This window comes from Pteropus medius, unplaced genomic scaffold, assembly GCF_902729225.1.
Source record: "Pteropus medius unplaced genomic scaffold, Ma_sr-lr_union100, whole genome shotgun sequence".
Taxonomy (NCBI): Eukaryota; Metazoa; Chordata; class Mammalia; order Chiroptera; family Pteropodidae; genus Pteropus; species Pteropus medius.
The window spans coordinates 12,292,752-12,318,880 of record NW_024354500.1 but is presented as its reverse complement, the minus strand read 5'-3'; the positions used below and the strand labels follow the sequence as shown (position 1 = coordinate 12,318,880).

The 26,129-nt window shown below is 35.8% G+C and overlaps 1 pseudogene; it reads left to right on the top strand.

The window, feature by feature from the left end:
- The first annotated feature begins 23,267 nt into the window (after positions 1-23,267).
- Positions 23,268-23,387, top strand: LOC120595231 (uncharacterized; annotated as a pseudogene).
- The last annotated feature ends 2,742 nt before the right edge of the window (positions 23,388-26,129 follow it).

Genomic DNA, 26,129 nt, shown 5'->3' with positions numbered 1-26,129 from the left:
ATCTGCTAAAGATTCTTTGAAAAATAAAAACAGTAATCAAGATCCTTTTCAAATGAAAGGTATATACAAGGCCTGAGATTCAAATATCTCACAGTGGCCTCTGTACAAAAGATTTAACTGAAAAGAAGTATGACTTTCCTATAACTATTTACCTATTCTCAAATCTTCTATACCCTTAAATAAGTAAAGATAGTTCTGTATTAGTCTTCCTCACAATATTTGGGCAGCTAACATTGCCACTGGAGCAGTGCTGGTGCATAAACCTCTAGCATCTAAGGGAATGTGTGTTCTGTGTAGACAGCATAGACTGCTTGCTCTCCCTGGAGAGAGTACACAATGATCAGCATAGCTATCTAGGACTCACTAAGGGTACAGGTCTATAGCAGCATGACTAACTCCCAACCCCACTAGGTGTGGACATGACTATATAATTAGGATTGATTCATGACTGGAACTGACTAGGGAAGATGAACCTGGACCGGAAGACATTAATCAGTGATTTCTCCTGTGAGGAAGAGACAGGAATTAACAAGTGAGTTACTAATCTAGAAGTGTCCACCAACTGAAGTCTTAGTTGGATTTGTTTGTAAAACATTTTTAATAAAAATTAAAGAGAGTTTCAGGTTCTGAAAGAGGATCTCTTTGAAATTAGTTACACTTTAAGAAAGCACATATACACTACATAAGTGATATTTCAGAAATCTTATTATGGAAAAATATTAGTTTGGCTGAGGCAATAGGAATAAAATCTCCATTTGGCAATAAACCTTATATAAACAACAAAAAAAGAATACACAAAACCAACGAATAATTTCAGGCCTCACTTCTTCATGATGAAAGAGATTTTTCAATGCTTCCTTTACACATTCATTCATTAGAATTAGTAGCTGAGAATTGAAGTAAGCTGATACTAGACAGATGGTGTAAGACCAATAGCATGAACTCATGCTACAGAAATAAAAACGTGTCTTTTTAAACATCCATTAAGCATTAATCTTAAATTCTGCAAACTAATAATACAATGTGGAACTTTTTTATGTAAGCCAAGTAAAAGAATGAAATCAGGATTCACCTATTCTCTAAACAAAAGTGAAAAAGTGAACTGTGTATCAGAGGTTGTTCTTTTTTGTATACATATGCTCAAACAGTATTTTTCAAACAGTTATCTGTGAACCAATATTTGATGTCATCATATTCTCACCCTTAATAAAGATTTAATGGAAATATTTAATAACATTTGTAAATGTTATATCTCTTATCACACTCTCACAATGACTTCATGAGGTTTTATTTAAAACTTGGAGAAAATAAATAAATTGTCTAAGATGATGAAGCTAGAACTCCTGTCTAGATACTATAACACTACATAAAATATTATGTTCAGATAACACATTGATATATTTTTTTTCTTTAAGCAGTTTTGATTCCAAAGAACTGTTTACTTTTCCTCTACTTTTAAAAAAACTTCATCTTTGGTGTTTATTTTTTCAAACTCAAACATTAGATCACAAAATCTCTTCCTCCAGCTGTACACTAATATGCTCATTCAACTGTCAAGCAAACATGTGTTAAATGCCAACCATGTTCCTGGCACTGTGCAGGGATCAATAAAGAAGACACCTGCCCCTCACTTATTTTGTTAATGTTAGAAGGAAATGTTGAGACCCATGTACAATGCCACATGATATGCCTACGACAGACCGGCATGCAGTAATGAGGAATTAATTCAAGTAGCTTGGCTAGTTGTCCTTTCTCAACAGGTAGGAACTGGGAAATTGGACGGAGTCAAGGCCTCAGGTTTGAACGTGGCCACAGCATGTGAAAACAGGGCTAGCAGAATCTTAGGCAGAACTATGAAACAAAGATGAGCAGAACATCTGATCAGCTCATGCTGGCAAGCTAAAGGAGTGTGGAGAAGCAAACTAGCCATATTTGAGCAAAAGCAATGAGGCGATATAAAGCAAAAATGAATAGAACTGCAAGGAAAAATAGATAAATCCACTATTATAGTTGGAGACTTCAACACCTCACTATCAATAATGGACAGATCCAGACAGCAAAGTCAGTAAGGATACAGTTGAACTCAACCTCATCATCAATCACGTTGATCCAATTGACATCTATAGAAAACACCATCCAACAACAACATAATATACATTCTTCTCAAGCTCATATGGAACACTCACCAAGACAGACCACATTCTGAGCCATAAAACAGATCTTAATAAATTTAAAAGAATAAAAAATCATATACTGTATGCTCTCAGACCACAATGAAATTAAACCAGAAGTAAATAACAGAAAGATGGCTGAAAAATCCCGAAATAATTGGAGATCAGTCAACGCATTTCCAAACAACTCATAAATCAAAGAAGAAATCTCAAAAGAAATTTAAAAAATATTTTGAGGTAAATAAAAATGAAAATACAACTTACCAAATTTGTGTAATACAGTAAAAGCAGTGTCTACTGGAGGATTTATAGCATTGAATGCATATAGCATTGAATGAAAAGAAGAAAGATCTAAAATCAATAAACTAAGCCTCCACTTTGGAAAACTAAAAAGAAAAAAAGAGAAAATTAAGCCCAAAGTAAGCAAAAGAAAATAATAAAAACTTGAGCAGAAATCAATGAAATTGAATATAGGAAATCAATAAAGAAAATCAATAAAAGTAAAACTTCGAAAAGATCAACAAAATCAATAAGCCTCTAGCCAGGCTTACAAGAGGGAAAAATATAGAGAGAAGACACAAATTACTAATATCAGAAATGAAAGAGGGGACATCACTACAGATCTCATGAACATTAAAAGATAATAAAGCAATATTATTAACAATACTATATCCATGAACTTTTGACAATTTAGATGAAATGGACCAATTCTTTGAAAGACACAATTTACCAAAACTTACATAAGAAAGACAATTTCAATAGGTCTGTATGTATTAAAGAAATTGAATCAATAATTAATAATCTTCCAAAAAAGAAAGTACCAGCCCCAGACAGGTTCACTAATGAATTCTACTAAATGCTTAAGGAAGAAATTATTCTCTAAAATCTCTTCCAGAAGATAGAAGTAGGAGGAATTCTTCACTCATTCTATAAGGCCAGCTTTACTCTAATACCAAAACCAGACAAAAACATTAAGAGAAAAGAAAACTACTGGCCAATATTCCTCATAAACATAATTGTAAAATCCTCAACAAAACATCAACAAATGAAATGCAATAATATATTAAAAATATATACCATAACCAAGTAATATTTATTCCAGGTGTGCAAGACTGATTCAACATTTGAAAATCAATTAATGTAATCCATCGCACCAACTAGCTAAAGAAAACAAATTGCATAACTACATCAGTAGATGCAGAAAAGGTATTTGGCAAAATGTAACACTTATTCATGATTTTTTTTAAAAAAAAAAAGCCTCAGTAAACTAGGAGAAAAGGAACTTCCTCAACTTGATAAAGAACATCTACAAAAACCATACAGCAAACATCAGACTTAACATTAGAAGCTTTTCTGCTAAGATCAGGAAAAAGACAGAGATATTCACTCTCACCACTGCTTTTCAACATCAGACTGGAAGTCCTGGCTAGCACAAAAAGACAAGAAAAAAGAATCCAGTGCTTCTGTCTGCTATAGCCTAGCCACCCACACCAGACCCGGAGCCCTGCCCAAGTACCCCAAGTACAACAAGGAAGTGTGTTTTGCCAAGTGGATGACATCTTTGTAGAAGGACTGGCATTGGCCTTGCCTGAAGTATGAGACGTGTGGAAAGATACTGAACTCAGGGGTCAATGCTGAGCATAAAGGCCAGCCCTATTGCAATCACCCCCATTATACCGACATGTTCTGGCCCAAAGGCTTTGGGTAGGGTAGAGCTGAGAATCACACTTTCCAGTAAACCCATGCTGTGGAGAACTTACTCCTGACCGCTCACCAGACCACTGCCCCTCCAGGCTGATGATGCCTGGCCTTAACCCTGGGTACCTGGGGCTCCCCTGTAGACCCCACACCCTCAATAAACCCAGTCCTGGGGAAAAATAAATAAATAAGACAAGAAAAAGAATAAAAGGTAGACAGATTAGAAAGAAAGTAACAAACTGTCTTTATTCACAGACAACACTTGTCTATATAGAAAATATAAAAGAATCTACACAAAAAGAAAAATAAACTTCCTGGAACTAATAAGCAATTATAACAAAGTTGTAAGATATGAGATTAATATACAAAAGTCAATTGCTTTCTTATACACTAGCAATGAACAACTGGGATTTGAAATTGAAAAGAAAATACCATTTACATTAACGTCTCGTTCAAAATACTTAGGTATAAATCAAACAAAATGTGAGCAAGATCAATATGAGAAAAATTACAAACTTCTGCAGAAAGGAGTCAAAGAAGAACTAAATAAATGGAGAGAAGGTCCATGTTCATGTACAGGAAGATTCAATATTGTTAAGAGGTCAGTTCTTTCCAACTTGATATATAGATTCAATACAATCTCAATCAAAATCCAGAAAATTATTTTGTGGATATCAGCAAATTGTTCTAAAGTTTATATGGAGAGGCAAAGACCCAGAATAGCCAACACAATATTGAAGAAGAACAAAGGCTGACATTATCAAACTTTAAGACTTACTATAAGGTCACAGTAATCAAGACAGTATGGTATTGGTGAAAGGATAGACAAATATATCAATGGAACAGAGCAGAGAGCCCAGAAATAAACCCACAAAATATAGTCATCGGATGTGACAAAGAAGCAAAAGCAAGTCAATGGAGAAAGAGCAGTCTTTTCAACAAATAGTGCTGAAACAACTGGACTTCTATATACAAAAATCATCATCATCATCATTAACTAGACACAAACCTTACACTCTTCACAAAAATTATCTCAAAACGGATCATAGGCCTAAATGTTAAATGTGAAACTGTAAAACACTTAGAAGATAATATAGGAGAAAATCCTAAGGACATTCAGTTTGGCATTGACTTTTTAGATATAATACCAAAGAAAGACATGATCCAGGAAAGAAAAAAATAATGAGCTGGACTGCTATGTAAATACTTTTCCTCTGTGAAAGACACATTCAAGAAGTGAAAAGACAAGATGTATCTGATAACAGATTGTTATTCAAAATATATGAAGAACTCTTAAAACTCAACAATAAGAAAACAACCTGATTTATAAAATGGGCAAAAGTTATGAACAGATACCTCACCAAAGAAGATATACAGATGGCAAATAAGCACAAAAAAAAATACATCATTAGGGAATTGCAAATTAAAGCAATGATGAAATACCACTATATACTTATCAGAATGGCTAAAATTCAAAACACTGACAACAAATGCTAATGAGGATATAGAACAACAGAAACTCTCATTCATTGTTGATGGGAACACAAAACGGTAGAGCCACTTTGGAGAACAATTTGGCAGTTTCTTACAAAATTAAACATAATCTTTACCACACGATCCAGTAATTGCACTCCTTGGTATTTACTCAAATGAGTTAAAAACCCGGGTTTACACAAACCTGCACATGGATATTTGCAGCAGATTTATTTATAATCGTCAAAACTGGGAAACAAGTAAGACATTCTTTAGTAGGTGAATGGATAAGCTGTAGTACATCCATACAATGGAATTAAATTCATCATTAAAAAGAAATGAGCTATCAAGCCATGATGAGACATGGAGGAATCTTAAATGCATATTACTAAGTTAAAAAGCCAATATAAGAAGGCTACATACTGTATGATTCCCACTATATGACATTATGGAAAAGGCAAAAGTACAGACACAGTAAAAAGATCAGTTATTGCCAGGAGTTAGAGGAGAGGTAGGAATAAATAAATAGAGCACAAAGGATCTTTAGGGCAGTGCACTACTCTGTATGATACTACAATGGTAGATACATGTCATTATACATTTGTCAAGATCCATAGAACATACAGTACCAAGAGTGAACCGTACAGTAAACTACGGATTTGAGGTGATTATAATTTGTCAGCATTGGTTCATGGGTTGTAACATGTGTACCACTCTGGTGCTGGATGTTGATGGTTAGGGAGACTGTATATGTGAGGAGAAAAGAGGTGTATGGAGACTCTGTGTATCCTCCACTCAATTTCTCTGTGAATCTAAGACTGCTCTAAAAAATAAATTCAATTATTAAAAAAAGAGAGACAGATGATGAGCAAAGGTTAGGTGTGGAGGAATCCCTGGGACTCAAGGCACAGTCACAACTTCAGCATACAGCACATTCGTTACCACTCCACAGAGTTATAGGTAGCGCTGAGGAGGAGGTACCAATGGCACTGACCATTGGTAGATGGTTATACGGGCTTAATTTTAGTCTCTAAGTGGAAATATTCACTGAATAATTTAAAATGTGTGACAGAGGCTCAGAAGAAAGATAGAGGCCAGAGATACAGAGGTGGAAGCCATCTGCTTCAAGCTGATAGATGAAGACACAGCACCAATAAGATATGGAGGCAGAGAGCAGAGAGAGAAAAGCAGAAAGTTGAGAAGAAACACCTCTGTTGCTGACTCTGCTTGAAGTTCTCAGTCTCCTAGATGGCTGATGGGATGTAAAATGGTCACTAGACATCCATCACTCTAAGCACTGCTCTTTAAACCATCCCCCTCCAATTTAAACTTGAGGTAATTAATCAAACAAGTCAAAAATTTTAAGAGATTTATTCTTTTTCTGTACAGCCATCTCTGCTCTCCAAATCCTTCTCCAAAGCCTTCAATGAATAATTTAATAAGCCTGTTTGGAGCTTTTATTAGATATCACCTTCAATAAATATCTGCCAAGGAATATCTTCAAGTGTGGACTATCTAATAAGGCAGACACTTAAAGCAGTTATTGAAATAGGACCCACGTACATGACGGCTTGTAATAACTGCTCTGGAACTATCACAGGCAAACATTTCAAAGCTTTTTTTCAAGGTTTTTTTCTTTTTAATTCCTGGACCACTGATGTCATTAGCTCTGTGGCTCTTCTGACTGTGTGAGCTCCATTCCTCCCCATTCTTTGACAGAGTCAACAATAGTCCTGTCTTCTCTGGTCCAGTTGTGTCTTAGGCTTTCTGTCATGGATACATTCACAATCCTTTACCTTTCAAAGAAAATGGATGTCCAAATGTGACCACTTCAAGAGAAGTTTGGATTTTCTTTTATTACTGATTCTTGTTCCTTATAGCTTTGCTAATTTATAGTCACATTTTGAGCTAACAAGGCTTTTGGGGTTGGGTTGGTTTTGTTTGGCCATTGCCCTGAGCAAATTAGCAAAGCAATGAATTTCAACCAAGTATTTCATTCCCCTGCTGCTAGACTCACATCTACAATAACCATATTTTGATGTCAGCTCCCTATGCCTCCTAAAAGAAGAGAGACATGGGGGAGGGGTGCTCAGAGGGATTGGAATCAAGCACTCCCAGAACCAAGAAGGCATCCACACAGGGGCCTTGGTTCAATATAGGTCCACAAGTAGAACCTGGGAAAGATTCTTATCCACAGAAATAAACATCAGTTCCCTATGTGCCCCCAGCGACACCCTTATATTTTCTGTAAACTAAAAAGAGGCCCAAAAGAGGCTAAAGTGTCATGTGAAACATGATCTTTATTTTAAGTAACTCAAAGCCCTTTTCCAGTTTTCAAACACTGGCTAATTATCTAAGCACATTTAATAATTTCCTATGTGTAGAGTTGTACTAGGCATTTTACAAAGTTAATTAAACAGGCAGTAGGCATAACCTCTAGGCATTTATGATTTAAGGAAGATAATACCAATGGAGACAGAGGAACTAATTCAAGGCATAAAAGAAATTGAATGAGTACCACACAACTGTGTAGATGAACCATAAAAGGAAAGTGTTATTGGGTTTCTACTGGCAGCAACAGGACTATTCAGCCTGCCTGGGAATTCCAAAAGTTTCTAAACTACTTTTACTAAAGTTCATTGTAACTATTATCTTTTAAATCCTGTACACTCACTGACAGGAGCTAACTAAACTCAATAAAAGCAGATAAATGACAATATATTCTTGTTCTTCCATTCTGCAGATGGAGCTCACCAGAAGCAGGCAGATACCTTTAAAGGTAGGCCCTGCACCTTCCTTAACCCACTTAAGCCTAAATTCTGCATGTCTTTGCTGCTCAGCTTTAGTCTGTTTTCATGATTCCAAGTTGAGATCCATTCTGTCTTCTCTAGGCTTTATTCCTAGAATCATCTGCCCATGCACAGAGGACAAAGGCCAAATTTCTCTACTTTATTCCTAATGATGCACATATTTCAGACAGGTAACAGGGCACAATAATTAAAGTCAATGAAAGAACTGGAGTCACCAGGGTCATCACTTAATACCAGGGGTCCCAAGGTCCTCAGAACACTGAGAATTATATTTGGCCAAAGTGGATTTGAATAACTTGGCAAAGTAGGTTTATAAAAAGAATTCAATAGACTTGGGGCCTGAAAAAGAATTTAAAGTAGAGGGCAAAGTTCTTGTTACTGCTTAGTGCAAAAGCAGAGTTAGTGTGAAAGCAGAGTGGCCAGCTCTACTGTGAAGGCTTTGCTTACCTTAGATTGGCAGCAAACAGAGGGCAGTATCTGAAGCCATTGCTGGGAGTAACCCAGCAGGGCCAGGCAAAGACCTGGGATCTTACATAGGACCAAAGCATCAAGAGGCCCCTGCAGTCACTGGTCTGCAGTCTGCCCTGGCTAGCACTAACATACCCATTATAAACCCTGCATGGACCCTTCAGATCCAGCACTGTACTACTTCTGCACCTGTGTGAGGCTGGGAACTGTCTCCCATTAAGGTTCAGCTCTCAGTCCTCTCATCTGAGTCACACCATCTTTCAGGCTCTGTCACAGAGCTGAATGCAAGTATTTGCTCTTTCTGGGACCTATTCTTGGATTCTACTAACTCCTCATCCTCTTTTTTGGAGTTTCTCAAAGGTCCAATTCTCTATACGCCATAGGCCTCCAACATACCTTGTATTTCTTCAATGGGTTTAGTTTTTTTTTAAATCCAGAAGTTGTTTGCTTTGTAGGAAAATTTGGCTTTTGGTCTAGAAATATAAACCATTCTTGAGATAAGAAGGCCAAAAAACTCTGGCTATTTGCTTGAAATGGGGAAAGGGAAAAATATAGGAAGAATTATATTGCCTTAAGAGACAGACTGTGGTTGTACACAAAGGGCAGGGGTCTAACTCTGCTGAAGGCCCAGAGATGGCTTAATAGAGAAATGATTTTGAAATGAGTCTTCGGGTATATAAAATTTACTCTTTATTTGACCTTTAAGAATATATATTTTGCAAATTAGGAAAAACCTGCAAAAAATGTTTTTCTGATTCACAAATTACATTCAGAGTGGTCCAGGTATGTAGCAAAATTCACATTTTTTTTTTTAATTTTCTAGTAATGGCAATAACAATGACAATTATGATAAAAACACAGAATGGTATGAACTACTAAAAATTTTCTGACATCCAAATATATATATATTTTTAGTTCTGCCTGGAGGAATTGTGGCGATCAAGTTAATCTTTACATTCCATTAGACTTACTTCTTGAGCCTAATTGTAGCATGCGTAGAAACTGACATGAGTTTGAATGATTGAGTGAAATCAGATGCATCGAACTTCCTAGGTCCAGTAATTAATACCTTGTCAAATAGGAAGACAGTGGTACACTCAAGGGGAAAAGCCCAGGAGTAATTATATATGGTGGCCAGGTTAGGGCTCAATGACACTGACATATTGGCCCTGAGCTTCTGACATTGCCTGTCAAGATCAATTTATAAAGGAAATGACTTATCTGCCCTTCTCATTCTAAGATCAAGTGTGTGTCCTCTGCTCCAGGGAGTCTAACTTTCTTTGGCAGACTGATGGAGTCATAGTCTAATTAACATAATGATAAATCACATGGAAGCCACTGCCTATTACCTGATTCTCAGATAACCCATCCCATGTTCCACACTGTCATCCACCTAGTCCCTGTGCCTTTTAGAGGATCAATACAAGGACTGCCCTGAACTAGATTACAATGTTTCTTGTGGGAGAAAAAACAAAAACAAAAACTTGTGTCTTTTGTAAAACAGAACACTGGATAAAGGGGAAAAAAGGAGGAAGTCAGGCAGGAAACATATATTGAGCATCTTTAGACTCTTTGTCTTACAATGTTGTGTGTTTTTCACAAGACTTCAAAGACCCAGCCCACCAAGTAGAATCTGCCTTGGACAGAATCACCCAGGCAGAGAGTGCCTAAGGTTTGGCCAAAAAGAGATTATTTCAAATGTCTAAGGAATCTGTGGGGACACCATGCCAGTGGCAAACAATAAATTGAAATCCAATAAATACTGTAAAATTGAGAAAACCAAAAAGTGGGGTGGCCAATCTATGCATCCTTATTCTACTATGTCCCAGCTGACAGACCTGAGGTTAGTTACTTAACCTCATTAAGCCTCAATCTTTATGATAAGGAATTAAATAACATAATGTGTGCAAAGTCCTTATTATAGTGCTTAATATATATTAGGTGCTCAATCATATGTTAATTATCATTACCACCATCATTTGGATGAAGGGACTCAGCAGAAGTAGGACAGGAGAATAAGAGAGAGCCCACATTGGGAAGCTAAGAGCTATAGTCTAAAACTTACCCAATGAGGTAGTTGAGAGGTTTAAAAACTAGAACACATTTTTCATTAAATTTTCTAGAGCCAAAGAGATTTATATCTTATGTAATGTTAGGACTAACTTCATTTTTCAAAAATTTAATTACGCATTCTAAACCTTCATAAATTCCATTAAAAAAGTGTTTATAATATTTATTGTTTAGTCATGCTTTGCATCCTGATATTTTAAATGTTATTCATGACTTGATTTTACTGTGTTTTCTGAATGGCACTACATTTTTTAAAAAAGGGGTAAACATGTCAGTACTTTATATAACAAAATTGAGCTCGTATAAAACAGCTCAGTTTTCAAATGCAGGATGATTCTTAATTCAATTCTGGCCAGGTAGTATCTAGTCAGTAAATCACTTCCCAGAACAAAATACAGAAATAATGGAATAAAACCCTATCACTGACATGGGTTTTTGAAGTAGTGTCTTGAGTCAGTCAGGATCTTAGAAGCATTCCTCAGTTAAAATAGCAAATTCTAGGGCTGTGGAGTTACTGAGGTTTCAAAATACTTGTACAGCTTAAGGGATGAAAAGTACCTATCGAAACCAAAGAACTATACTAGGTCTGGGTACTGAAGATAATTGCCAAACAGTGGAGGCAATAAATCTTTTCTCAATTCCTTATCTGGTCTCAAAAACCTAAAATGGGGGTAGGAGAAGGACTGGGTAGATTAGAACTACCTTTCTATTTTCATGAAAACATAATTTTTGAAAATTCCTCCACTCTGTCCATATCTTCTCACGGGCCTCCATGTCTCCAATAGCCTGGGTATTTGGGGCGGGTCGGGGAGGGGAGTGATGAGCGCAGAAGAGGCAAGGAGGAACATAGAAGAGTCGGTCACTTTGAGATCACAGACATGTTAGAAATATAGATTTAGGAATAAAACTGCTCAAAAGAGGATTCTAAGAGTTGTGCTAGTTTAACATTTCTGAACAGAATCTGTAACACCATGGATTTGGTGTTGGCATAGGATTCTCTAGGGGAGATAAAAGGAAATAACCCCAGATACACAATTTGGCTTATACTCAGGCAGGTCACTGTCAATAGCCACTGTCCTCATGGCTACCACCATCATGTGATCAGAAAGCATAACCCCAGGGGCTTGATGTACATGCATGGAGGCCACATCCTTTGGATCTCTCAGCTATGAGTGATAGGCAAGAAGGGAAGTTACATCTGATGATGCTCCCTGAGGTAAGAACAGAGACAAATATCTGAGTAAGTACAGAATCTAAAGTCTTAATAACAAGGAGAAAAGTTTTTTATGGGTTACTAATTTTAGTAGCTCTCTTAATTCTCTACCAGAAATGTTCTTTGTTCACATTGTGGGACCTGACATGAAATACACAGTAGTAAAGAAATCAGGGCTCTGAATTCTTTCTCTGGTGTCTTTCTCTATATTTTTTTCTCTATACTTAAAAAAGTCACTTAACTAGGCTGTGTCTCAGTTTCTACATCTGTCATATGGATACATCAATTCACTGACATTTATGGGAAAAAGACATTCAACCCAGAAATAAAGTACTAAAATTAGCTCCTAAATTCCACTTTGAGTCTTTAACCAGCCAGTTTATGTAAGATGAACTGATTATAGGAAAATCAACATAGTTATTATGCTGTCCTGTAACAAACTTTAAAATACTCAACATATATAGCATGAATATCGTGTGTGTATTACCCAAAGTAAACAGCTCAAATACCAATCAAGAATTCAAAGATCAGTGTGGTCTGCTGGTGTTCTACTCAGAAAGTCCATCCCCAAAAGCAGCTAGCATAATAACTTGAGTCATCCACATCTCAATCAACAATCAATAATTTGCTAATTAGTTTAATGAATATCAGAAATGGGTTTTCATTAATAAAAATAGTAGCCTGGTGAATAGCACAATAAATTTTAGAAAGGTCTCTTATTGATTAAATTAAAGGTATCTCAGGTAGGGTTTAGTTTGAGACTTTTTAAAATAGTTTTTTCTTTTTCAATTACAGTTGACATACAATATTGTTAGTTTTAGGTGTACAACACAGTGATTAGACATTTGTACAACTTACAGAATGACCACCCCAATAAGTCATTCAACTCCTTTGCATGAGTAGGGTATAGAATCTAGTAAGGCCTAAGTGTTTACCTTTAAGGATGGCACCCAACTAAATAATCCTGTGTCTAGCCATTGGTTTAGGAGGATTTTTACTAGCCTGAAACTGCCTATAATGTGACAGAATTCTGCTGATGGAATATGGCTGTTTATCTCAAGTAAACTCTGCATTCAAGATGGCGGTCAGAATATGCTAAAGGACAGAGTTGGGACTTCATTAGGCTTACACAGTTGGTTGTTTGTGCTATTTTCTACCAACTTTCTAATTAATATTTATTTAGTAAATATCTATATGTGTGGCAGAATTTGATGTGAGACCTACTTTATAAGCTATGCTAAGGTTGTGGGGAATTATTTAGCCTCACTGACTTCAATTTTCTCCAGTGGCTGCCTTTATCTACTAAAAAGAACTGAAAAGTTTTTGTGACAGATTGGTTTAAAATACAGAGCTAGTAAGATTGTTAAAAGTAAGATTGTTAGAAGAAAGATTGCTATAAAAAACTTAATTTTCATCGGGGAGGCCCTGAATTTGATTTAATAACCCAGTGTCTAAAAACTCTCTGTATCGGAACATGAATCCAAATAAAAACTTGTCTTACGTATCATTCAAGGCTATAATATATTTGCTGATTCTTCTCCCTCTCGCTTCATTTTCACTTTGGAAGAAAGAAATCCAACAAATATTTATTAGACAATTACTAAGTGCAAGGTGATATGATAGGTACTATCAAATGTACAATGAGCTATAACTTAAGGTTTGTGAGCTTCAGGAACTTCCATGAAATAATGGAGTAAGATGGAAGTAAAACTGGACTAGGAGTTGGGAAATCCAGGCTCTAGTCCCAACTAGCCCACTAGTACTTCCTTAGGTAAGCTCCTCTACCACTCTGAACTCCATCTCTTCATACAACAGCAAAGGGGGAGGGACTGCATGGCCCCTCCAGTTTCTTCCATTGTAAAAACCTATGATTCTATTACCAAGGGCCATTAACTTATTGCTATGGTGCATTAGGTAATTTACTAGTTCTTAGGATTACAAACATGAAGAAGATATGGTCCCTCTCCCAAACAGCTCATGCAATCATAGAAAAAACAAAGGAGAATTCATTATAATAATATTACGTTATTCTTATTTACACAATATTATTGTTATCACCCCATTTCACTGAGAAATATTCACAGAGCTCACACCAACACTGAAGGTAGATGGTATAAATAGGTCATTTAAGACTAGAGGAGAAACAAAAACCATCATAGTTAGTCCAAGTAATTTTGACTCAGGTTATAAGGTTAGACTTTGACATCACTTCTCTTTCATCGAACATCATTTAAGGAATATAAAAAGGCTTTGCCTAAAAATATAAGCCCTGCTATTTTTTCTGAAATTCCTACCTTTAGGGTCACTCTCAGGCAATATAACTTTATAAGCTTTGATAATTTTACCTGAAAGGGATAATGCACTGAGTCATTAGGAGCCTTTATTGACATCATCATAGGTAACCTTATAAAATACAAAAGACAGGTATGTTTTGTCAATCTAAGAAAAGGAAAAATAACCCTCTTTTTAGCTCTTGACTTCCAACAAACTCCATTAGGATGTCCCACTAGAACTTTCAGGTCAACATTTTAAAATCCAAGTTATATTTCCACCAGATCCTCTTTTCTACCTCAGCCACCCCAAGCCATCCTTCTCCACCTGATTTCTCTCTCACTATTAATGTTGCCGCTTTTCTCTTAGTCACATAAGTTCAAAATCTTAAAGCCCTTCCTTTCAGTCCTCACTGTTCAAACCCTGTGCATGCTCTCTCTGTCATTTCTTTCTTTTTAAAACCATGGTAAAACACACTACATAAAATTTAACATTTTAACCATTTTTAAGTGTATAGTTTAGTAGTGTGAAGTATGTGCACACTTTTTTTGTGACCAATCTCCATAATTCTTTCCAACTTGCTAAAGTGAAACTTTAAACAACTCTCCATTCCTCCACTCCTTTGCCCCTGGCAACCACATTCCACTTTATGTCTCTATGGTTTTGACCACCCGCTAGGTAATTTATATAAGTAGAATGCTACAGTATTTGTCTTGTTTTGTGACAGGCTTACTTCACTTAGCATAATGTCCCCAGGGTTTATCTATGTTGAAACATGTGTCCAAATTTCTTTCCTTTATAAAGCTGCAAAATATTCCATTGTAAGTATAGACACTTGAGTAGACATGAGTTGCTTCCATGTTTTGGTGTTGTGAATGGTGCTGCTATGAACAGGGTGCACAAATATCTCTTCAAGACTCTGCTTTCAGTTATTTGGGGTTTATACTCAGAAGCTGGATTGCTGAATCGTATGGTAATTCTGTTTTTAATTTTTTAAGGAACCACCATACTGCTTTCCATAGTCTGCCATGTCTCTTGCCTCATTCGCCTCCTCTGCAGCCCCACTATCGCCATCCTAATTCAATCTCGTTACCTCTCCCTTGCACAACTTCAAAGCCCTCCAAAATCTTTTCCTGTTCCAATCCACTGAGCACACTACTGCTAGATTAATTTTCCACAAAGTGTAATTCTGATGTCATTTCTCTGCATAAAACAACAAAAACAAACTTCAGCAGCCCTATTACCTGTCAATTGAGTACTAATTCTTAGGTCAGATTTTCAAGGGCAGTCAAAATATGGCTTTAATCCATGCTCTGACAAGGGCATGCTCTAGTGTGTCCTTCCCTCTTTCCTTTGTCCTCTGCCTTCCTGTTCACGTTTGCTTCTCCTGCTAAAACACCCTCACCCCTTAGAGATGATTTCACTCGGCACTTGCACCTAATAGTAAAATGCCTCTATCAAATTTGAGTGTCTATCAGCCTATGATTCATCTACGTAGCTCTCAAACATCCATGTACCTGTCCTCAGAAACATTCACTATATTCATAATTTCACGTCCAATGTTTTCTTCTCCACTACAATGAAAACCTTAAGGACAAGAAAGAGGTCTATTTTTTTTCGCTGCTAAAATACTAGTGCTCTACACTGCTAGGCATACAATAAACAGGGAAAAACTGATTGTTGTTAACTGTTGAAGGCTTCTTATTTTTCTAAATATGAATTCTACTCTCTCTTTTGAAAGTTCAAACTTTTAGACTTGAATCAAGTTCATAAATGGACTCTCTGGAGATGCTCTGTGGGCTCTTTGTTTAAGGCTTAAATTACCCAGTTTGACTGTCTATATTGATCAGACCAAAGGGATAATGGCTAAATATCTACTTCTCTTGGGGCAATATAAAATCAGTCATCACAAGATTTCATATTGGACTTTCTGCAATTAGCTCTCTTTCCCTTAATTATAATCATTGTCTTCCAAATGCTCTATGCTAAGAAATAAAATAGGATTATCTAATATTGTATGAGTCTCATGGAAATAGATATTTGAGGAATATTACTTAGTAGGCGGAGTATTGGTGTCTCAGTAAGAATTTTATAACTTATCTCCTTTTTAATTGGCTTGTTTTACTATTCTTTTCCTGCTGTACTGGGGAGAAAACAATAAAAAGAATCACAAGTTTTACAGGAAAAGACAACGAAGGAATAAGTTAAAATAGGAGACAACTTTACATGCACAATGCATTTTTAAAGTAAAATTATAATACATAATAAAGCTCAAAATGAATTGTAGCTGTTGTTTAAAAATCTTAAATATCTCATTGGAGAGAAAATTGACTAATAAACAATCTCCTACACACTAACAAATCAGTGTACACATGCAAATAAAATTAATCCATGCTATAATAGGCTAAAGGAAATCATAAAACAAGTAGTGAGCTGCCATTTTTCTAAAACGGTTGAGGAGTTGGAGGAGGTTAAGTCCACTGAGCTTGGAGAAGGAAGGAATAGGAGAGAGAAAGATGAGATCAGCAAGGAAGAGGAAAGTGAAAGCAAAGCCAAGAAGTAGCACCAAGGTAAGCAACTAGGAAAAACCTGAAGGCCTGTCTGAGACTAGATTGAAGGTGAGAACAAAGGTAGTTAAGAGAACACAGTGAGGAGAGAGGTTCAGATTCATGAATCAGAGAATTTAGCACTTCAGGTCAGGGAATACTATGTTTCTCTTGCTGTGACTTGACACATCTTACCAGGCCAGAATCAGCAACTTAAAGGAGCTGAACCAAGTTACATAATAGTCTTTACCTTGATTATAAGCTCTTTGAGGCCAGAAACTGTCCTTTATTCATGTCCATACACACGGCAATGTCAAGAACTTGCACAATATAAAGTGTTTAATGCATGTTTAAGAAATTAAGAAATGTGTGAAGTACTTCAATATCCTAGAGCCCACAATGAATTATTAATTCAAATTATTCTGTAATCTATAACCAAGATCTTCATATAGTCCTACTTGCCTGGCATAGTTCCGGTTAACACCTGCTGTCCCAGCACAGTTTTCCCTTTCACTCTTAAAAGTGCCCAGGTTTGGAAGATAAATTTTATGGTAACTTTAGTTATAACAGTCTATAAGTTTATTCTAGAACACTCTGTCAACTTGTTTACTAGTTATCGTTTCTGTTCTAAACAGAAAATAAACTACGTAAATTAACATTGCAAATACTATGAGTCTGGATTACAGGTAAATAAAGTTATTTTCTGATATTAGCAACTTTTCTAGAGAAATAGCTTTAAAAACTCAATGAATATGTATACTCACATAAAGATTTCTATAATCATTTTTTCCAGTATGAATGTTACTACCTTCAACCTCTGGGATATCAATATAATAAATAATTAAATAGGGAGCCATAGCTATATAGAAAATTATTTCTCTTCGTGTGTGTGTGAATACACATATATATTTGTGGGAATGGAAACCCATTTTGATGTTCCCAGAAATACGAGACTTTGCATCATGGTTGTCTTACTTGGTGATGACTTTATTATTAGACTTGTTTGCAAAAGATAAATAAGGAGTAATTTTTATCTTTTTAAAAACATTTTAACTGCCTTTTAAATTTTCTTATTTTAGCTATAATCAACAGAACAAGTAATAACAAATGTTGGAGAGGATGCAGAGAAAAAGGAACCCTCAGACACTGCTGGTAGGACTGCAAATTGGTACAGCCACTATGGAAAACAGTAGGGGGTTCCTCAAAAAACTAAGAATTGATCTACCATACAATCCAGTAATCCCTCTACTAGGTATTTACCCCAAAGACTTGAAAACTCATATCCGTAAAGATATTTGCACACCGATGTTCATAGCAGCATTATTCACAGTGGCCAGGGAAGCAACTGAAGTGTCCTACGATAGATGATTGGATAAGGAAGCTGTGGTCCATATATACAATGGAATATTACTCAGCCATAAGAAGAGATGAAATACTGCCATTTGCAACAACATGGATGGGCCTCAAGATAATCATGCTAAGCAAAATAAGCCAAACTGAAAAAGTTGAAAATCCCATGATATCATTTATATGTGGGATATAAACCTAAAAGTAACAAATGAACAGGACAAACAGAGACTCAGAGACATGGACAATGGACTCATGGTTACCAGAGGGTAGGGGGCGGGGGAGGAGAGAAGAGGTAGACAGGGTAAAGGGGTCAAATATACGAGGGCTGGGGGAGGGTGAAGTGGGTAAAGGGGATCAAATATATGGTAGCTGAAGGAAACTGGACTCTGGGTGGTAATTACACAATAGAGTATATAGATATAAAATGATAACGTACACCTGAAAATTATATAATTGTATTAATCAATGTTACCCCAATAAACATGTACTGCTGCTAATACATGCCCTGTCATTTGTAGGAAAAAGAAAAAAAAATCGCCTCTCTGAATGGACCAAGGAGAAAAAGGAGCCCTTTCCCCAAGCTGGATGGGGACTGGATTATAGGCTGGCTTTCATTTCTCATTCAGTGATGCCCCTGATTGTAAAACTAATTTTCCCACTTCACAAAATAGGTACAATCACATAAAAGTTGCCTGTGAAGTAAATCACCATATTTTACAGCCTATTTGTTTTCATTAAAACTTTTTAAAGGTGTCCATCTGAAAGAAAAAAAAGCAATTTTCATAATGTGTATATACGTCTGTTAAGGTGGCTGGAGGACTCCATTTTATAATGCAGGAAAGCATTATAAATCTTTCTAATGCTTTATAAAGCATTATAAAGCATTAGAAATTTCATAGTTTAAAGAAATATAACAAACATTTATAAGATCTTAAAACTATAATTCAAATAAGTAAAAACCTATGACTTAAAAATAGCTAGAATGCTTTCATTTTCAGGATTTTATGTCAAAGACCGAAAGATTAAGAGAATAGACCAAACTGAGTTAAAATTCTCTGGTATTTAGTTAAACATCTAAAATACTAAAACATGAAAACATGCTGTTCCCTTATATGAATCTCAGATCCAGCTTCTCAGCAGTCATTAGAGAAAGGTGGTTAAAATCATCATCATCATTATGATAAATATTAACAACTGATTGCAGGACTAAAGAGGAACAAAAACACCATTACGTGGGAGACTGTGATTCAGAATGTTGCAGAAAGCGGCAAATGAAAGAGACACCACATAACGGTCACAGCTGTAATAAAGCTGAATGTTCACCAAAAATCTATGGCTGAGGAGGTCCCAAATTCTGAAAGCAAATTTGGTAGATCAACTCACTTCCCTGATTTATAACCTATGTAGGAGTTCATTTCTGTGCATCCAATACCTGGGTAAGGAGACATACTGGTAGCTATAATTGCAACATAAAAATAAAACTGCCAGACGGGCTTTAGCATAGATGTAGTAACTGGAATGGTGCTGCAAAAACAGTATTTTACATATTCTAAACTGATACGTCCGTTCTTTAATTCTACTGTCACGATGGCCCTTAAATCTAAATAAAATAAATGCTTAAAATGGTATTGTTTTAACAAAATGCTTGAGTTTCCTAGAATAAAAAAAACCATTCCAGATCTTAATGCAACGTTTTTACTAACCAGCAAACCAAATAATATCCACGGCACTTCTCTGTGAGGAACCGAATCTAGAGAATGCAGTCCATAAAGAAACATTACTGGTGGAACTAGAAAGAAATCACATCATAAATCCTTCTTATCATGAGATTTTCTTTTGATATCTGACTTTTCCGTGTATATGCAACCTGAGATTTACTTACTCAACAGTATTTGGAATAGGTTTTTAAGAAAAAAATAGGCAGATTATTTATACTAGTTAAGTGCCAATCTCTTTCAATTAAAAATTCTTTTTACATTTTAATATACCTTACGATTAACATTTACACTTCATGTGTAGATTTCATTTATTCTGGTGTCTCTTCTCTTCATTCTAGTACTTTGAGACCTTACATGTTTAAATGTAGCTTTCCTTCCCCACTTCCACAAATGCCATTATTTAGACAGCCACTGTGCCAAAACCTATCAATTTGTATGCTTTTATTCCCCAAAAACACTTCAGTTCAAATCATAAATCTTCAAGTTAAAACTAAGTCCCCATCCCTTCAGCCCACTTAATGCCTCAGCACCCAGTCCGGTCTCTGGTTCTGTTCCTTGCAATGTTTGAGATACACTCCCGGTGATTTGGACCCATTCCCTGTGAAATAATTTCCATATTGACATAGAAAACACATTCTCAGAAACACTGGTATGAACAAATAGAGGTGATCAAGAGTATCTTTTAAGAGATCAGGAAAAGGAATTCATAGCACAAAAATAAAATTAAGTACTAAAATAAATTTTACTGCAAATCCTATAGTCTGTGAGGAGTCTCAGACACAGATCGGGACAGATGAGTTAAAGGGAAAGGAAACTGGAATATGCATACACTGCTCTGTGCTTAGAATCTGCAAGTACAGCCGGTCACTACTCCTTACAGAGACCAAAGGTGCCCATATTCTGTGTCTAGAGCAGCACAACTGCACTTCAGCTCACAGATCCTCTGGAGTGAAATGTCTTCTTAACAAAGACTATTTGTTAAAACATACGAGCAAAAAGAAAGTATTATTTAAGAGACATAATCTTGGCTTTCATCTTTTGAATCAGGATGCTCATTATCATGTCAGTATGAGCGTGTAAAACCAAAATGTCAGTCACTGAGCCCAGAGTCAATCTTTTAAATCTAATTTTCATTGAAAATAAAGTATGTATATTCAGTCGATCACTAAACCAAAAGCTCTTTAAAGAGAATGATTAAGTGTTAGTGAATGCTACTGTGTGTGCCAGAAGAATGATAGTATAAACGACATTTTCCAAAAAACTAGAATGATTGATACACTGCCACTGAAAATAAAAACTAATAATAAAATAGCACCATTAACAGAGCTGATAGCCGATAATACTGCTATGCTAATTCAGCACAGGAACTTATGCAATTCACACAATAGCCCTGTGAAGTAGTACCAGGGTGAGCCTTGTTTTTTTAGATGAGATCACTGAGGCTCAAGAGGTTAAATTAACTGTCCATATCATATAGCCTTAAGAGCAGAGCTGTGATTACAAATGAGGTCTGTCTGACCTCATCTTAAAGGTGTAAAAATAAACCCCCTCTTTAGAAAAGTAATCATACAAAGAATATTTAGAAACTGTGGATATTTGCATGTCACTCCTCATCATTTATTTATTTATACATCTACTTTCAAAAGAGATCTGAGGCAAATTCCTTAGCATAGGACATAATACACATATACACATAGATACATATGTAATCATAACTTTCAGTTTCTACAATGAATGGGTGGGTGAGAAGCAATATTGGCGAGTATTGCTAGAGGATGGTCATAGACAACAAGTCACGACAAATTACATAAACTTTCTTAGTGTTGTTTTAATCCTCCTTTCCCCCAACAATACAGTGAGTGAAAAGTCACTAAAAGCCCAAGCCGGGAGCCAATTTATTTGGATCAAATTCTGTGCAATTTCATGACAATTTGTTAACTTGTCCCAGTTCAATTTCCTCGCCTGTAAAAAGGAAAAGATAATAATCATGGTATTTTCCTCAAAGAGTTTTAAATGGGAGAATCCTGTAATAAAGTTCCTTGCACAGCCCTAGCAGATAGGCACTCGAAAGAAAGGAGGAAAGTTTTGATAGCAAGAAATGCCATTTTAAAAAAATCAGTAAGTAAAAGCAAGAAGACTCGTTTTGACCATCCTCGTAGCTTTCCTATATCCACTCCCTGAAAAGTAAATGCTCAAATCATAAAAGCTCAACCCAAAGAATGCTTCTGGAAGGGCTGAAGTATCATATCAGTGCTCTCCAAGAACCTATTAAAGGCACCAGAAGCAGAACAGCAAGGAAACAGTGAAAGATTCCTTCAGTAATAATGTCGATGATGCTGATGAGAATTAAGGCACTTACCAGGTGTTCCTCTGCAAGATATTAAGAAAGATTATTAAGAATAACAACAACAACAAAGGATGACTAGATTCATTGGCTCCTGTGAGTGAAAGCCCTAGACAGTTTTTGACCCTACTACAAAGGTTGAGACAGCCAGGTCAACACAGAGTCAATTTGTATCCAGAAGCCAGTAAGTAAAAAATAACATAAATGGGTGGTTTATGTTTTCCATCATGTTGTTCTGGGATTTCTCAGCAAAACTGGTTTACGATCTTTAGTGAAACCAAGGTTTACTGACAAACTGTGCACAACCCAGGAGAGGAGGCCTGGTAAAAAAGATCTACTTCCTCCCCGGAATATCCATGCATTCGTGCTATGGTTTTGTTTATTTTTATAACTAGGGATACTCTTTTAATGAACCATACGTCATTTATTATCTCTTAAAGTCATGTTTTACAAGCAATCTGTTATCTCTCCTTTATTAGTCTCTCAATCATACTCTTGCTGTAGAGACGTTCACATTGAACTATATTGGAAACTGTTAAATTTGTCTAAACATCACAGGTGGTGAGGTTAATTTCATTTCTAAAAGATTGCTTGGACAGCCCAAGACATGAAGCAGAACTAATCACATACTTGAGGTTACTAACCTTAGAGACGGGGGCATCTAATACAATTCATTAAGTATAATTGAAATGGAAATCTTACAATGAGAACGTAACAAGGAACATTGTGTAAATTGACTTTTTGAAGTATATTCTTCCCTCAGTGCACATATTCAGCTCTCATTAATTTTAATGGACATAACTTGCTCATATATCAGCTCAAAGATTCCACCTGCTTCTGCGGCTACATAAAGAAAAAGGTATCCACAAAGAAAAACCGAGGCTGCTGCTCAAAACTGCCTCTATAATAGAGTCCAAGGGCATTACAGTTAATTAAATATAAGTTGTTGAATAGAATAATAAATATTAATTTTAATATTAAGCAAAAATTTTTTTTTTTCTTTAAAAAGAAAGCACCTAGGAAAATAATGTTGAGGTCAAGCCATGTATGTGTATGTGTCCTGGACTGCTTTCCTACTCAAAAACCAGTGTTCCCACCAATATGAACTGTGAGCTGAAGGTAAAGACTATGTCTTGTCTATGGCCATGCTACCCTGAACAAGCCCAATCCCATCTGATCTCAGAAGCTAAGCAGGGTCAGGCCTGGTTAGTATTTGGAATGAGGGACCACCTAGGAAGACTAGGTGCTGTAGGTGTAAAAAATAAAATAAGGGATTGTAAACTGACAAGGTCCTTGTAATCTGTGAGGTCAATCAAGGGTTGCCTCGCCTAAAAAACAAACAAACAAACAAACAAAAACTATGTCTCATTCTCCGGCACTGTACACATAGCAAGAACCAAACACACAAAAGGCGCTCTGCAGATACTTTTCAAATTGAAATGGACTGTCCAAATTTTTACTTCTCTGGACCTCAGCTCACATTGATCACTCTACATAGAATATCCTCTCACACAAACAGCCCTAATCTTCAATTGCTAAATTCCCAGCCAATTCATAGTCACTATCAAATGTTAGGGAGTTTTTCTTGATCCTTCCTGGTGAATGCTGAAAGATCAGTATAATCTCAGAATCCCATTACACTCTTAAAACATACTTAAGACCTCAAAGAGGTTTTGTTAAAATGAATTATACCTATCACTATTTATCATATTAAAAATTAAAATATTACATTTTACAAATTTCTTTAATGTCTGATTTAATAGAAGACTGGCGGCTGGATTTTCATATCTGCTTCTGAAGTTATTATGTTACACTATATTGTTTTGATTGAAATATCTGAAGAAAAATCTGCTTCAAATTTTGGATATTCTTTTTTGATAATACACCAAAACTCCACAAATGGTAGTTTCTTAAATGTTAGTTTCATTGTGAAATCTGAAATAATATTAATTAACTTTTCATGCTGTTACATTAAATTATTGGTCTATTTTGCACTTAAATAAATCTGTTTAGCCATGCATGGTTTTTTTTTAACATCATGCATTGATCATTTGGAAAATATAGATTCACTGGTTTATGCAGATCTGCCATATATCATATATGATTTTATAATATTTTTTAAATCATAATAATATCAATGCCAATCTCATCATAAAAGCCTGCAACCATTGAGAAGCTGTCAAACTCATGGCAGAAATGAAAAGTTTTCCAAAATTCCAATTCGCACTTGAAAGGCTGAGTATTATCATTGGCAAAAAGTACTGTCGGTTGTTTTCTTTGAATCAATAAGCTCATTTAATTCATTTTGAGAAAATGTTTGCCAAATACCCATGTTTGAATAATCAGCATGTTTGTCAATCATTCCTTCTAATAAAACCGTTGTGCCATGGAAAAAGCAGCTAACCAACCTCACAACAAAAACAACCACACAGATGCTTTCCTTCAGGGATGACCACTGCACTTCAGTATTCCATAGTAACTCCTCCTTCATCACATGGGATATCAAAAACACATGTATTCAAGGGTGAAATTTTCATAAAATTAAACATTTTCACTGCTTAGCCAAGGATATTCTTAAGTAAAACAGGCATTTCATTTTTACTGTAAATGTGTGGCAGTTAAGGAATACAGCAACTTTAATCACAATTGGGGAGCCACTGTCTTGATTTTTGCTAAGGCACTAGCAGTTTTGTCCTTAATTACTTTTGTTCCATCACTGCAAATGTCAATACAGTGAAAGAGGTAATAACATTTTAATATTGTTTTGAAATCGTTTTAACTACCTAGACCCCTGAAAGAATTTTGGGGAACCCCAGGGGACTGTGGCCACATTTTGAAAACTACTATGGTAGAGTAAAATAGACTTCAATAACTGACCTTGAGCAAATTACTTAGCCTTATCTGTAAAATGATGATTGTAAATCCTGGCACATCAGGTTACTATGAGAATGATGTATCATAACATATGTAAAGTACCCTTATGATATCTGTCACACAGTCAGTATTAAATTAATTTTATTCTCTTGTCAGCCCCCTAGTACTTACTTTCTATCTATGGCTACACTTAGATCATGACTTGTAAAAATGTAACATTTTGTTTTATTTCCCTATTAGATTATAAACTTCCTGTACCTTACTCAAATTTTCTATCCTAGGTAGTAAGTCATTGGCCCCTTTGAGAATCTAATGTACCAGTAAGGCCTCTCTTCCCAGAAAAATGTACATAGGCATACACATACACAAAACTTTGCATACAGCTGCAACTTCAAAGAGTCCATGAAGGTGATCTATGGTTCCTTCGAAGAAGAGTTTTTCTAAAGCTAATCCTTGAAACATCTGCTTCAAAGTCAACTTAAAATATTATTTAAATAATTATTCCAAAGCCCCTGCCACAGCTACAAAATCTGGATCTCTGGTGGTCAAGTCAATAACAGCATTCTAATAGTTCTCCAGGTGTTTCCTATATCCTTTCAAGTTGGATTTCTAAGGGAATCCTGAGACTGGATTAAGAAACCCTATTCCATATTACCTACTGCATGGCTGATACTCAATAAATATAAATTAATCTGAGTAGACACTATACTCTGGAAGTCAAAGAAATGGCTAGAGGATCACTGAAGTTTAGAAAAGTGTATCTAATCCTCATATGTCCCAAGTCCTCACTGATCATCACAATTACTTGGGAATTGTTTTTTGTTTTTGTTTTTGTTTTTAAGCAAACATTTACTCAGGCTTTTCTTCTAGAAATTATGATTCAGAAGGTAGGGAGTGAGATTCTGATCATCTGGCCAGGTTTAAGAATTATGTTGTGCTCCTCTGAATGCACAAAGCTTGCTTTGCTAAAAGAACAAAGAGATACCTACGTCCACAAATTTATTTGATCTAGGATTTAAACATTTAATAAATCCACCATTCAAGTTTCTTGTCAGTGTTTTTATACTTTACTGAACATTGGAATAACCTGGAGCACTTTTAAATATCTAGACTAGACTCCAAT